The sequence below is a fragment of the Zalophus californianus genome, chromosome 12, assembly GCF_009762305.2.
Source record: "Zalophus californianus isolate mZalCal1 chromosome 12, mZalCal1.pri.v2, whole genome shotgun sequence".
Classification (NCBI taxonomy): domain Eukaryota; kingdom Metazoa; phylum Chordata; class Mammalia; order Carnivora; family Otariidae; genus Zalophus; species Zalophus californianus.
The window spans coordinates 103,441,080-103,456,286 of record NC_045606.1 but is presented as its reverse complement, the minus strand read 5'-3'; the positions used below and the strand labels follow the sequence as shown (position 1 = coordinate 103,456,286).

The 15,207-nt window shown below is 47.1% G+C and overlaps 1 protein-coding gene across 5 annotated transcripts in view; it reads right to left on the bottom strand.

The window, feature by feature from the left end:
* DPP6 (dipeptidyl peptidase like 6) overlaps nt 1-15,207 on the bottom strand; it is a 956,302-nt gene that overhangs the window by 393,180 nt on the left and 547,915 nt on the right. The window lies entirely within an intron of this gene.

Here is a 15,207-nt window from a genome sequence, read left to right as displayed (position 1 = left end):
CTTGGAAGATCAGCGTGGGAAGCTGCAGATGCAGGAGCAATCGGGTGGCAGTGCGAGAGCAGGGACTGCAGGGACGGTGAAGGTCCAGCCCTGCCAGCCTCGGTGGGGACAGCTGGTAACTGTGCACTTTATTTCCCTTTGCTAAAGGCAGAGGGGTCGACCAGATGGCCCACTCACTAGGGAGGAAGGAAGTGAATTCAATTATTTTCCTCACAATGGTCCATCTTTGAGCCAATCAATCTCTTCTTCACCCAGGCAGCTTTCAGAAGTACATTAAGACAAGGAGACTCTTTGCAGCTCCCAAAACTGAAAGAGGCCTTCTCTAGACCCTCACCAGATCCAAATTTAGGTCATTGATAGTGTAAAAATTTTCCAGAGGATACACGCGAAGCAGCAGCTAATATGGCCTCACAATTCCAGCTGGGATTGAAGACACAAGCCAGTGTGCCAGGGGGCAGGACAGAGCCCACTGCCCTGTGAAGCGCTGTGTATTCTGAGCAGGGACAGTCTTCTGCTCCCTGAGATCCTCCCCCGCCCGGGACTGCTAAATACTCGTGATGCTTTCGCTAATTGTGTGTATCCTAAATACTTGCGATGCTTTTGCTAGTTGTGACTATAAGAAACGGATGGGGCCTGTGGTCACAAGATACTAATTGATGCCGACTCCCTGTCAATGACTCTGCGATTGGCTGAGCAGCCATTTTGGAGAGACCAATCACCAACCAATGTGGTGGGAGTTGGGGGGTGGTGCTGGTGGTGACAGACGGAGTCTCACCCTTCAAAAACTTGTACTGATTTCATAATTAGAAATTAAATTTGGTTGACAGCCCCTACTGCTGAGGACCGAAAGTTAATGAAGGCTCATCATTATCCTCGTGGAAGGAAGTCCCCAGGACGGTCAGACCCACCCTCAGATGCGCCTCTTGCCCTTGACACATCTGCTCCTCCCACCACGCTCCTCCCTGTCCCACGACTCAGGCTCTCCGCTGACCATTCTCCATTTGCCTTACAGACTGATCTGGGATCGACTCTCCTTCTCTCCCATGAATTTGGAAACTTCTGAAGTTGACTATTTTACATAACGTGACTTTAGGTGATGGCCCGAGGGCACAGCACTTTGAAACCCCTGCACCGCCTTGACGAAGGCAGCTTTCAGCCCTGGCCCTGCAGATCAGCAGGACTGTGCGTGCAGAGCGAGCGCCTGCTCTATCAGCCCTTCTGGGAAATCAAAACAAAACACAACAGGCAAATTACTGACGGTAATTATATCTCTTCTAAAATTTCTTCGTTATTTTTTACTTCAAACTCAACACCAGAGCTCAAATTATTGTAGGCTCTTGAGTTTGACTGTGTTGAATAGATTCTTTATGAAATCAATTCAAAATGTAAGTGATTCTTACCTTCAGACCTCAGTCTCTCCTGGATCTATTTTGATAGAATGTTTTAAAGGTATCATGTTGCATAACTCACCAAAAGCAATGGTGCTGTGACTTGATCATAGTCAGAAGAAGTTTCACAACACACCAGGCTCAAGAGAAATCCCTTTCAGTGAGAATATGGCTACGGAACTGAGTGACGGAATTTAAAATCGAGCATTTGCATCTTCCACGTTGCTGCGAGTGAGAACAAGGTCTTACAATCTTCTTCTGGTAACAGCTGTCTTTGCAGATACTCGCTGAACCCCACAGGCAATTTTGAGACCCATTTTTCTATACTGGGCAGCATTTTGGCAAGCTCAGCTTCCCAACGTCAAAAATCCCTGCAGGCGTCCAGTAAATATTAAGTAACTAACAAACAAGCCTCAAAGGCAAGAACTGCCGGCAATTTCACGGCTGCAACAAAAATGATTTGAGCTCAGTTTTTCAAAAGGACTTCCTGCCACCCTGGTACCATCCTCCAGCTCAGCACAGAAGCCCTTTGAAAAACGCCAGAGTGGAAGGGGTCTCCACCGCCGTCCTCCCCCACCCATGGGTGCCAGAGCCCTGCCCTCCCCTCTGCAGCCCCAGCTACGGCCCCGCCTGGGTCAGAAGCCCGCTCCAGGCTTCCCGGTGTGGGATCAGAGTCTGCGGTTTCCTGGGGCTGACAGTCATGAGATAGGAGAACGGAGAGGGGCAGGGGCTATTTCCGCGTGGTGTGTGGGTTCAGGGGGAAATAGAGCAGCTTCACAGAATGAGGAGAAGGAACTGGAGAGACGGAGATGCAGAGACAAGAGGCAGACAAAGAAGGCTTCCTCCTGGTTTTCCATTTCTTGACTTAATTTTCCTCCCAAGGCCTGAGGGAATTTTTCCCTTAGATTTAATAAGACATTCCTGTTTCGTTATGAGATATTTTATCTCCCGTTTTACTTAAGCTAGTTTGAGTGCATCTCTGAAACTTGAGAACAAAGCAGCTGTGTGCACAGCCATGAAGACACCCAGCCCAGGAGCCCAGACCCCCACCAGCGTTCCATCTCGCAGGAGGCACTGGGTGTTCACCAATGAAGCCACACGCCCCGGTCTTTGTGGCATATTCTGGCCAAAACTACACTCAAAACCCAGCTGAAGACTGTAACTACTCACTTGGCTTATGATTTCACAATAATAAATTTGCTAATTTGACCTGTTATTTTATTTGAAAAGATACGTTTTTCCACCAGTATGTATAGCTCTTTCCAGCAAAACTCTGAGTGAAATACAGTAGTTACCTTAGGAGACCCTGAAGAGTCTACAGCTGCCATCATATATCAGCGTTGGGGGATGGCCCCTCTGTGACAGGAGGGGGCTAATTCAAGCTAAAGCAAATGCCAACCAGACAGCTGGTACAACGTAACATTTATGAGAGTCTTGAAGAGGATGGGGTCTTCTTGAGGTATTCACTATTTTAGGTATCAAATCACTCAAAAAGAGCGAGCTCATATTTTTAAACTACAGCCGGCCTAGAATGGATTTATTCAGTAGATCCACATATAACAGCTATTTTTATAATCAAAAAATGGCCTAATACTAACACTCATTTTCATACAGTTCAGTCTAACGGAAGGATATATAGCATCAGGGAAGTTATTAGCCACAGAAATACAACTGATTAGCAATCTTAATTCCATCTGCAACTGGAATCCCCCTTTGACATGTGACCTAACATATTCACAGGTTCTGGAGATCGGGATGCAGACCTCTTTGGGGAGGTCATTATTTCGCCTACCTCGGTGTTATACGCCACATAGCAGAACATTACACATCAATAAAAATATCAATCTCACACATGCACAGCACGAATGTCACAGATATAATTTTAAGTGACCTGGGTCAGACATAAAGAATATCTGATCAATGATTTCATTTACATAAAACCGAACAATGGGCAAGACGACACTCTAAGGACGGGGTCCACGCTTAAGTCTAAGAAGACAAGCAAGAAAGGAATTTCCTGAAAATCCAGGGTGCTGCAGAGCTCAGAGGAGGGGGAGTGGCAACGGGAAAGGAGGGGAAACGTGCAGAGCTTTGGAGGTGCTGGTGACACGCTCTTTCTCCTCACCGAGAGAGCTCGCGGGGCTGTTTCAGATTCTAGGTTTACACGTCATCCAGTTTTTGTCCCGTACTGTCACAGTGGTAAAAGTTGACCATGGCAGTGAAGAGCAACTGTGCGGCATATGTGCTGGTCAGGAGCAGCGAAGGAGAGGGACACTCCAGTCGGAGAGAGAGAGATGGCAGGCCATTGCAATGCCACCACGAGGTGAGCGCTGTGGACACAAGTCAGGGTGCTCCAGGGGGTATCGCGATGGGAGGGGCGCGAGGGCTCTCGGAGGAAGTGGGATTTACTTGGAGAGTCGGAAGCTGTGCAGGGGCTAGCCAGGTGAATAGCTGGGGTCGGGGGGTTGCATGTAGGGGGCGCACAGAGAGGCTGCGTGAGACCAGGTGCGGTGTCACACGATGCGGTTGGACGGGAGTCACCCCCCGAAACCTGCCTTTATGGACAGTGCCATGTCTTTCGTGCTTAGTCCACGGCGCAATGGGACATCACTGAAGGATGCCGTAAGCCACCTTTAATAACCTCTAGAAGGAGGCAAGCATTAATGTTTTCATCTGTTTATTGACATCAGGGAAAGTGCACTGAGAAAGACCAGGATCAATTCCTTGGCCCGCTGTGCCTTAAAATGTATCAATTATCAGAACAAGGTGGAATCAAATACCCTAAAAAGTGAAATATTCACCTGGCAACTATTAAAATTATCGGGAGAAAATGAACTACGCAAACCTGAGCACAGGATCTCCCATTCCACTGCTCCAGTCTATTGTCTAAATGTATTTTCTTTCTAATATTTATTCACCGTGAAAAGCTCTGACATAAATTTCTTTTATGTATCATGGACCATTTACTGTAAGTAGAAGGTAGCAACAAATTACAAAATCAATGGTGCATATATCTCAGGATGGTAAAACAGCTTTTCTAATCATTGTATTTCCATATTCAGGAGGACAACACAGGACTTTAAGATGGCAAGAACAAGTTTTAAATACCATTTAGCAACTGACACACGGCCGTTGATATTCATCACGTCAGCCCGTTGGACGCATGTCCCTATTTCTGTTTTACTGGCTCATTTACTTAATCATCCTTATTGGTGGCTCTTATTTTTTCATAAAGGTGCTAATCGCACAACAAAGATGGTAATTGGCTGGAGGAACCTAAGAGTAGACCCAAGCAGAAAGTTCCACTCCCTGTCATCCCTGCCTCGTGTGGGTGGGGAGGAGCCCCCCACGAGGCCAGTCCTCACTACAGAGATCAGTGGGGTCTCTCTCTCAATGCCCCCTACCACACTTCCTCACAAGCCCTTAATAGCCCTGGAATCCAGGATTTATTTATTTTTTCTTTTCTTTCTTTCTTTCTTTCTTTCTTTCTTTCTTTCTTTCTTTCTTTCTTTCTTTCTTTCTTTCTTTTCTTTCTTTTCTTTCTTCCTTTCTTTCTTTCTTTTTCTTTCTTTCTTTCTTTCTTTCTTCTTTCTTCTTTCTTTCTTCTTTCTTTCTTCTTTTCTTCCTTCCTTCCTCTTTCTTTCTTTCTTTTCTTTTTCTTTCTTTCTTTCTTTCTTTTTCTTTCTTTTTCTTTTTCTTTCTTTCTTCTTTCTTTCTTTTTCTTTTTCTTTCTTTCTTTCTTCTTCCTTTCTTTCCTTCCTTCCTTCCTTCCCTTTCTTTCTTTAAGATTTTATTTATTTGAGAGAGTCCACTAGAGAGAGAGAGGGAAAGAGAGCATGAGCAGGGAGAGAGGCAGAGGCAGAGGCAGAGGGAGAAGCAGGCTTCCCGCGGAGCAGGGAGCCCAATGTGGGGCTCGATCCCAGGACCCTGGGATCATGACCTGAGCCGAAGGCAGACGCTTCAGCGACTGAGCCACTCAGACACCCCAGAACCCAGGATTTAAATGAAAATCTCTCCTCTCCAGAATAGCCATGAGCATAAGAGCTGCAACAACAAGCAAGCTTCAGAGGCTACACGAGAGCTGATCAAAAATGCTGAAGAAATGCAGCCATCCAGAGGGGAATGCCTCATTTCTCTGCAGACCTACTTTGCAGACCCCAAGATAAAAGCCCTTGGATTAGAAAACGCCCAGGATGGAAGCCACACCCGCACACAGCACAGGTGAGCAGACGTGGGCAAGGGCAGAAACAGGAAGGGAGGAACTTCGGTGCCCTGAGGAGAGGCCAGAGAGAAGGTCACGCTGACCCCAAGGGCACAGGAGGAGGAACCCGCTGGGGGACGCCAGCAGGCCCGTCGCGGCCACACTGTGCACAAAGTCATAGCTCTGCACGAGGAAGAAAGGGCAAGTGGAGGCTGTGGGGGCCTCTCCACGGCTGCTCGAGGGGCACCTTCTCACCTAGTTCCCGCCGACCCCCCTTCTGCACGGGTGCTGGCAAATCCCAGCCGCCTGGCAGGTGCACGGGTCAGGAACCGGGCGGGGGTTCAGATTCCTGATGAAATTCAGACTGTTTATTTTTTACTCTGCCTTTGCCAGGCCGGTTTAAATTAGGATTTCGTGACCCACTGTCTTTAAATATCGCAGTTAGACCTTAAGGACACCTTCACTGCCACAGGGAGAACTTACTGAGGAGGCACAGTGACAGTTTACCAGACGCCGAGGAGGCCAAGGCGTGCGTCTAAGCCGCGACACACACTGACAGGAGAGGGAAAGCAGGAACGGTTGTCTGACTCGGGATATGACACGACGGAGGAAGGGGCCGTGTGGGAGCCTGGGGGAAAGCAAACATGGGGCGGGGGGGCATGAAGAAATGCCATGGCCACAAGTCTCCTGACTACAGAAACTGGCCCAGGCCGGTACGTGGCTCGTGTCTCCATAGGTGGTGACCCCAAAGATTCTCGGACAAAAGAAATACTAATTATCTAGTCTCTAGGACAGCAGAAAATCAGTTGATTCAGTGAGAGAGTTTCTCGCAATAACTTCGTGTATTTCTCAAAATGATGCGGTCGGATTGCACGTTACCATGCAGATTCCTGGGCCAACTGGGACCCCGACCAAGGCCTCTGCCACGTCTCCATTAGACCACCGCGCCTGTCCCCTAAGCTTTGTCCCCCATCAGCGGCCCCTTCCTGCACTTCCTCCTGCCCCTTGTCTGCTGGCTCCCGTCTCAGGGGCGCACAAACCCATCCCTGCACATCCTTGCAGGGGCTTCGGGTCGGCCGGCCTCCTTCGGGAGGCACGCAGGAGATCGCTGGGGAGGAGGGGAGCACGGCCCAGGGGTTCCTCTGCGGGGCTCCCCTGGCTCTGCCTGGAGGAGGCGGCCTCCACCGCTTCCCCCGAAGAAAACTCTCCGCTCTTCCATCCTAGCTCAGGGCTGGTGTCAGCTTGGGGTTGCGGCTCTCCCCTGGGGCCTCGCCTCTGAGAGCTCCCATAACCCTGCCCACACCTCTGCGAATGTCCTTCCTGACCGTGGCTTGAACCACCCGAGTTGGATTAGGTTTCCCACCACATCTCTGACTGACAGACCGTCCAGGAGGCTTGCTACACCTGCAATGACATGATGCAGCATTTACTGACGGTGACACCCACGTAGACACCCCTCAGCAGAGCCTGGCCCCTTTCCAATTAACTAGGAAGTCCCTCTAGGGAACCTCGTACCATGTGACACATACAGTGTTTCGTATACATCCTAAATGAATAACTGCTTTACTGACTGATTAAAACGCACTTTTCTTTAATCCCTCAAATTACTCCGCCAGAAAGTCTTGCTTACGCTGCAGGTGTCTTGCACAATGAGAACGAACAGAACACACGTGACACGCGGCACTACTGTCACACATTTGGAGTTTCTCAAGTCTGTCACTGGGTCTGTGTTCATTGTTGCAAGTGCTCAGTGACTTCCTTGAAACTCCTAAGAGACTCTATTTTCCCGCCTGGTTTTTTCCCCCGCTGGCAGGTAGCAGAGCTTGATTGTTTTTTGGATGGTCACTGTTAACTGAGAAGGTCCTAAGGAAAGCTGATCTTTCTGCTCAGAAGATTAGAATGTTAAAAGGTACAAATGGTTTCTACCTATTAAAAGTATCAGTGGGATTGTCCACGGATGACTGATATCCAAACTCCAAATCTACATTCTCCACCACACTTGACAATTGCATGAAAATAAGGGTTTGTGATGGCAGGTTTTCAAAAGCAAAATTCTACTCGTTGGCATATTATAGGATGGTTTGGAGACAGGCCCGCACAAAATTCTGGCTTGCACTCTTAATCGCACCAATGCCAAAACCCTGCCCCTCGATGGGCTTCATTTATCCACAGTATCAGTGCACATTTCGTAAGAAGCAGGTCCCACCACGTGCAGCTTCTGTCCCCCTCATCAGAAATACCGTGTATGACCAGTAACATCATTACCAGAGAACTCACTACATTTTGTGCCTACTCCTGCATCTTGCATGCTTTAGCAAACCAAAGTTTAAAACCAAGCTCAGCATGCATAAGAGTTAAATAGGCTAGCACCTATTGGTGAATGAATGAATGGACGAATGAATGAATGCATAAAACAAAACTCAAATGGATTATAAAATCCACTGCAGCAGCTAAAATGTTGTTCACCCAAACAGGATGGAGCACGTTAGTAAGAGCCCTTTCTTTCCTGACTGAAAAGAGCATAAATATTTCCTTCTCAGAGCCCATAGGTCAATGTTAAGAAGGAGGACCTCACCATCCCCCATGAATCCCTTTTCCCCTCAGAATGGAGGGCTTCCTGGAGGACACTTCAAGCTAGTAACTCAGAGCCGTGATCTCCGCACTAATGAGCAGTGGCTGTGGTTTAGTGAAGGCATGAGCGTTCATGAACACTTTGTGTTCTTGCACAAGGGCAGCATCGTGAAAGCAACTTTCAAGGGAATCATCCAGTGACCCCCGCTACAGAAAACCAGCCAGCTCAGAACATGGAATTCACCGGAACCTAACTACTTAAAAGTAGCCTTGTCAAATACTGTTGCACATTAACCCGAGAAGATAAACTACTTTGACCATTATTTCAGTGATTCATTCTTTGAATTACTTTGCCAGCAGAAACCACTTTATGTAGACACCTGCCTATTATTACCCCATTTTCCCTTCCCAGGGAAGTGGAGTCGGGGAGAGGCCAAGTGTCTGTACTGGACGAGATCCGGTTTCTAGCCCAGGGCTGAGGTCAGGACACTGAGCTAAGAGGACCTCAAGCCTGTCCTGGATCACGGGGCAGACTCTGGAGAATCGGAAGGTCCTAAATGACCGCAAGGAACCGAATTTAAAAAGTTAGGGGCGCCGGGGTGGCGCAGTCGGTGAAGCATCTGACTCTTGGTGCTGGCTCAGGGCGTGATCTCGGGGTCATGGGACTGAGCCTCCTCATCTCTGTGCTCAGTGTGGAGTCGGCTTGAGTCTGTCCTTCTCCATCTGCCCCTCCCGCTCATGGTTTCTCTCCCTCTACAATAAAATAAATCTTTTAAAAAAAGTTAGAAGAACAGGCTGATGTTATGTGTTGACTACAGGAACCATCGAGAGCCCTGGAGCGAGAGGCCTTGAAGAGTTTCTGGAACGATCTCTGCAGGGCAGGGCTGTCTCCGGCAGGCCCCAGAAGAGGGCAGGAGGGGAGCTGGGGGCCCCAGGCTTGTTGCGACAGCCCCGAGTGGAACACGGGCTCCTTCCCTCTCCCACGTGCTGTCTGTACCCCTGCACCTGTAGGGCATGTCTGGGCACTTCCCACCCGATGTCCCATGGCTCCCAAAAAGCATCCTTGGGCGCTGTTCCCAGCACCATCCTTCCCTGGGAACAGGTCTTTGCTCCTGCCCTCCTACAAGCCTTGGCCAACTTCGTCTCTCATCCCCACACGGTCAAACCCACCTACTCAAGAGCCCGGCGCAAACATCCTGCCCCTCCACACCCCATCCATCTTCATCCCTGGACTGACACACTCTTTCTTCCCTGTTATTTCTCATAGGAACTTAACCAGCACTTCCCTCTTGAGATGCGTCTCCTCATCTCGAAATGTGGTGGCTTGTCTCCTCCTGAGTGCTACTGAGAGCACGCACATTGGAGACAGGACCTCATTATGACCCATCATTTTAGGACCAGAGCCCCTAGTGTTTTCACATGTTCAACACTCAATCAATGCTTGTTTCCTGAGTGGAAAAGATTTAATTCCACCTTTTGCTACACAAAAGTGACTACTTTTGTCTGCCCCAGTATTGTATAATACTATAATAAAGTATTACGGACCCGGGGCTTATACACCAGAACTCCACTTCTCACGGATCTTCCAGCCTGGGATCAGAGTGCCAGCAGGCTGGGGTCCAGGTTCAAGTCTGCTTCCAGGCTCACACACAGCTGTCTTCTTGCTGTGTCCTCACAGGGCAGGACCAGAGCAAGCTAGCCCTCCAGCTTCTTATAAGGGCACAAATTACCCACAAAGGGCCCACATCCAAATGCCATCACAGATCTGAACTCCCTCAAATGTTCAGTCCCTAACAGTGACTGCACATCGCCCTCGGGGGCCTGGCTTTCTGGGGGGTGCATGGGAATAAGTCTCCTTGCCACACGGAAAGCCACATGGAGACAGTGTCTGGAATGCCTGGCATGGCGTCAGTCATCACGAGCGCTGTGTCCGTAGATGTCACCGTGTGAAATAAGACTGCAGGGCACCCTAGTCACAGGCCTTCAAGGGAGCGACAGAACCACCCCACAGCCTGGGGCCTGGAGGTGAGTGGAGCGGCTCAAGGCCCTGACATCTGATAGCAGCCCCAGGAGAAGAAACTTCCAGCACCCGTGCCGCGAGGAAGGCGGATAGGAACTGCCTAAGATGGTGGGGCCGCTCTTCCTTGCCTGAGAGGAATCTAGAGGCTCTGCAGAGAGCAGGAGCTACTGCTCCCACGTCAGTGCCCCCTGCGTTTCCACAAGGGGCTCCAAGCGTGCAGCGTCAATACCACCTCGTCTTCGACTTGAGCGCAGCCTTGAGATATGGGACTTGTTTCTACACATCTGACTAGCACAATTCCATGGCTTCCTGATCATATGCAAATAAACAGTCCCCGTGTTACCACACAGTCATGAACCTGCCATGTGTGCATCACTACTTCATGGAATGAAGTCTCCTGCACGGTTACAGAAGGGAGTCGTTACGAGGCTGTCCCTTAGAAAGGCTGCTGCAGAGCAGAACCATGGACCACGGGAACCCGCCAGCATCTGAGCTGCAGAGTCCCTGCATTTTCTCAGTACCTGCGGTGTGGTGAGTACCTGGGCCTTGAAGAGCCAGGTGGCAGGCCCAGTCGGCCACGCTATAGTTGTTCAGCTAAATTTTCAGAAAAGGCTTTAATCTGCTCATGCTTGGATTCCACTGACAAGCTCAAATGGATTTCACAGAATTCATTTCATTTGATGGAAACAAGGGTAAGACAAATTATCCTTGTCTTACCGATTGGGAACCTGAAGCTCAGAGAGGTTAAGTGACTTGCCCAAGGTCACACAGATGAAAGGCGGCACAATGGGAACTGAGGCTGTCTTTGAGCTCATAATCAGACGGGTTTTGACTACATCATCTGGGGATGGATATTCTTGAGGATTATTTCTAGCTTTGGAATGCAGTGCTTCCCTGAATACTCAATCACTCACTCTGTATTAGCAAAATGTCTAATTTGTTTGAGGAGTGCTAGGCTAAAAATGGGACTTCAGAATAAATAAAAATGTAGACTGATTTTTCTATCTCTAGAGGCCAATGGTCACAGCTGATTTCTGACTTCAAAGTTTCTCTGCAATAATATTGCAAGTATTTTGTGAAATTCTATGAAGAACTCATACTTTCCAATTTTCAACAAAAATCTCTCAACAGAAGTTACACCAAACTCTCAACTGCCTCTTTCATTTGCCCAGTCACTCTTATTCAAACTTTGCAACACAGAGCTATGCATTTATCTAGGTTTCTTTTAAGTGAATTTACTTGGCTGTAGTATTAACATGAAGTACAAAATGCTCATAATTTAGATTAAAAGATACCGTAACTGATTTAGAGCTTCCATACCACTCACAGCTAAGGTCTGCTTTATATTAGATGTTTCTAAATACTTCTGCCAAGACTAATGTGCAACTCATGACCTCACTGATATGAGGAATTCTTAACCTCAGGAAAGAAACTGAGGGTTGCTGGAGTGGTGGGGGGTGGGAGGGGGGGTGGCTGGGTGATAGACATTGGGGAGGGTATGTGCTATGGTGAGCGCTGTGAATTGGGCAAGACTGTTGAATCACAGATCTGTACCTCTGAAACAAATAATGCAACATATGTTAAGAAAAAAGAAAAAGAAGAAGATAACAGGAGAGGAAGAAAAGGGGAGTATGTCAGAGGGGGAGACGAACCATGAGAGACGATGGACTCTGAAAAACAAACTGAGGGTTAGAGGGGAGGGGGTGGGGGATGGGTTAGCCTGGTGATGGGTATTAAAGAGGGCACGTTCTGCATGGAGCACTGGGTGTTATGAACAAACAATGAATCATGGAACACTGCACCAAAAACTAATGATGTAATATATGGTGATTAACATAACAATAAACAAATTAAAAAAAAAAGACTAATGTGCAACATCAGGATAGCATGTTAAACATGCTTCCACGAAGGTTAGCCCTTTCTGAAGGCTGAGGTTGCCTTCAAATCACCGGACCTTTGCGAATGATCTCATTGAACTCCTAAAAGGAACTTTATTTCTAAGAAGGGAAGGAAGGGAGGGAGCGGGGGAGGAAGAAAGAAAGAACCCCACCAAATAAAGAGGATGCACATTCATCAATGTCTCAACTCTACACGAAACCTAAGACATAAAGCTGCGATTTATTACCCAAAAACTATTGTCAAAAGCATGTGAATTTCACTTAGTCTCAAGCCTTTTCAAAATTGTTTAAAATATAAAATACAGAATGCACCTATCCCTCCCTTGAGAACATGAATGATAAAGACAATAATGCACATGTGCATCTCAACAACCATCCATTTAAGGAAGGGAGGCAGACGGAAAAAGAAAAAACAAAGTGAAAATAAGATTATAAAATAAAGTTGTTTACAATTATTAGTAATGACCTTGGTCGCTATTTTTATGTGCATAGAGGCCTTTACCAAAATAATTTCAGATGAAAATAAATCTCCTTGTGTTGAACCACAAATTAAGAGCATTACTAGAGGAAGTGGGAATTTTTTGGTCAATCTTACATATTACTCTCTTAACAAAATCACCTCCTAGTGTAGGAAATGATTCTCTTGGAATTTTGTGTTCAGTGATCTATTCACACAACTGTCTTTTTTTTTTTTTTGAGTATTTATGGCTCCATTTTTCAAATAACCCATGTGGCTGATGTTTTTCCAAAGCTGTGTCTCAGTGGTTTCATATGTCACTCCAACCCTTCTTCTCGTGACTGAGGAGCCAGGACAATATGACCTTGACCCTACGACACTCTTCCTTCCTGTGCCTCTGGACCAAGACAGTGAAGGCTGTGCAGGGACCATGGGTCGCAGAAGCCTGCCAACTGTATGTCCTGACTGTAACCTTGCCAAAGGGCTGAGACGTGCCCCCATCAAACGCACCATGACCAGCATGAAGGAAGACTAATACAGGATTTTCCACATTTATCTGTCTCTACCAAAGAACTGTGAACTGTGAACTCCTCTGACATCATGTCATGTCATCACCATAACTCACCAAATTTCCACAAAATTGTATTTAGTGGGCTCTCAACCAAATAAATAACAAGGTTTTTATTGTAAATGTTCCTTTTTGAATGTAGACCCCAGGAGTCCTATAACCGGTTGATCTTCTATTCTCTACTCCATACTATAATAAAAAATACAAAATGTTAAGCTTCTGGCTTGGATATTCTCCCACTGGTCGGCTTTATGCTGGATGAGGAGCTGAAGTAATAGGGTAACCCCAGCGACTGTCCTGGAAAGATGACATGAACTCTAGCCCAACACACTCAGCATCTTCCTGTCTCTGTAGTAGCAAGGAGGCTCAGCGCAATCCTCAAGTAGCTAGCATCTAAGTTTTTGTAGTAAAACCTCATCCTCTGTTTTAGCTCTATAACACTCAAACATTATCAACTGGTGCTTAAAAATATGCACAATTGTTTTCAAACAAGCCTATAAATGAAGAGAAGGAAGAGATCCCAGTCACCTGAGGTCACCGCACCCCCAGATGCATCCACTGCTAGCGAACCCACATCGGGACAGAGCTAATATCGCCCCAACTTACGACAGATGGGCCCTGGAGCCCAAATTCACCTAGTGGCTGAGCCCCCGAAGGGAACTGAGCTCAGGGCTACACCAAGTACCCATGTCTGGAAGATACTAACCCTAAACTTGTTATGCCCCAGTATTTGCATCTCTTTTTACCAGTTCGTGTCCACGGTAGGAGTTTCTAAGTTCTGTTCGCTGTCGTCCCCAAGGGGGTTAATGTGAAAAATAAGAACACTTTTTAATCCATTTCTGGAAGGTACCCACAATGCATTACTGTAACCTGTTAAACTCCATACTGGATCCTTTGGTAAGACCATGAGTCCACCCTAAGACAACACAATGACTGGTTTGAGGGAGGGAGCAGGAAGGAAGCAGGAAGTGGCTACTGAGTCAGTCTGTTTATCTACTTAAGGAAAGAAGAAGTTAACTATCTGATAATTTAAGTTGGGATTCATCTACGTTTAATTACACAATACAGAAATAATAAACTTCAAATGTGAATAAAACTTTATGGGCATCCGAGATCATAATAAATCAACAAGAACACAACAACCATGACAGAGTAAATTACCCCTCATGACCTTGACGTCACCCAAAGGGAGTTCCTGAACTTGGAGGGCTCTCAAAGGAATGATTGAGAGGACCTCACCTTCATTTTACAAATGAGAAGATTGATAGTAAAAAAAAAAAAAAAAAATTCTTTTAGGTGTCAGTAGCTTTGCTGAACAAGATAGATCAAGAATCTATCCTAATTCCTAATCTAGTCCTCCGTGTGCTGATAAGCATTTTACCATCATATATTATGATTACAGAGCAGAACTCAGGATGAGATGAGTCCTTACAGAGGCCATCACAGAACTGCCCTGGGTGAAAATTGCTTCATTGTAACAAAAATTGCTTCATTGTAACATTGTAACCTCTCTGGTGGGAGGCGGACTACTGGTCCCCCAAAGATGCCTGCAACCTAATTCCCAGAACTTGTGAATATGCCTGGCAAAGGGGAAGTGGGGGCAGCAGGTGGAATTCATGTTCCTAACCAAATGACCTACTCCAGGGGGTAGTATAGTATAGACACAGTATCCCAGGATAAAATAGGACTATGCTATCCCAGGGGGCCCAGTGTAATCCTAGGGTTCTTAAATGTGGGAGGGGAGGTGGAGAGCTGCTGTCCATGATGTGGCGTTAGACAGGCTGAGTGGCTGTTGCTGGCTTTGAAGATGGAAGGGCCACCAGCCAAGGGAAGGGAGATGCCTCCAGAAGCCAGAAAAGGCAAGAAAACAGATTCTCCCCTGGAGCCTCCAGAAGGAGCACAGCCCTGCAGGCACTCATGATTTTGAGCCAAGTGAGACACAGACTTCTGAGCTCCAGAATGTAAGATACTAAATTTGTATGATTTTGAGCCACTGGTTTGTTACAGCAGCAATAAGAAACTAATGCATCACCTACTGGATCTTCTTTGGACAACTTTCCTCCTTTCATCAGCCACAACCCTAACCTGGAAAACAGATCTGTGT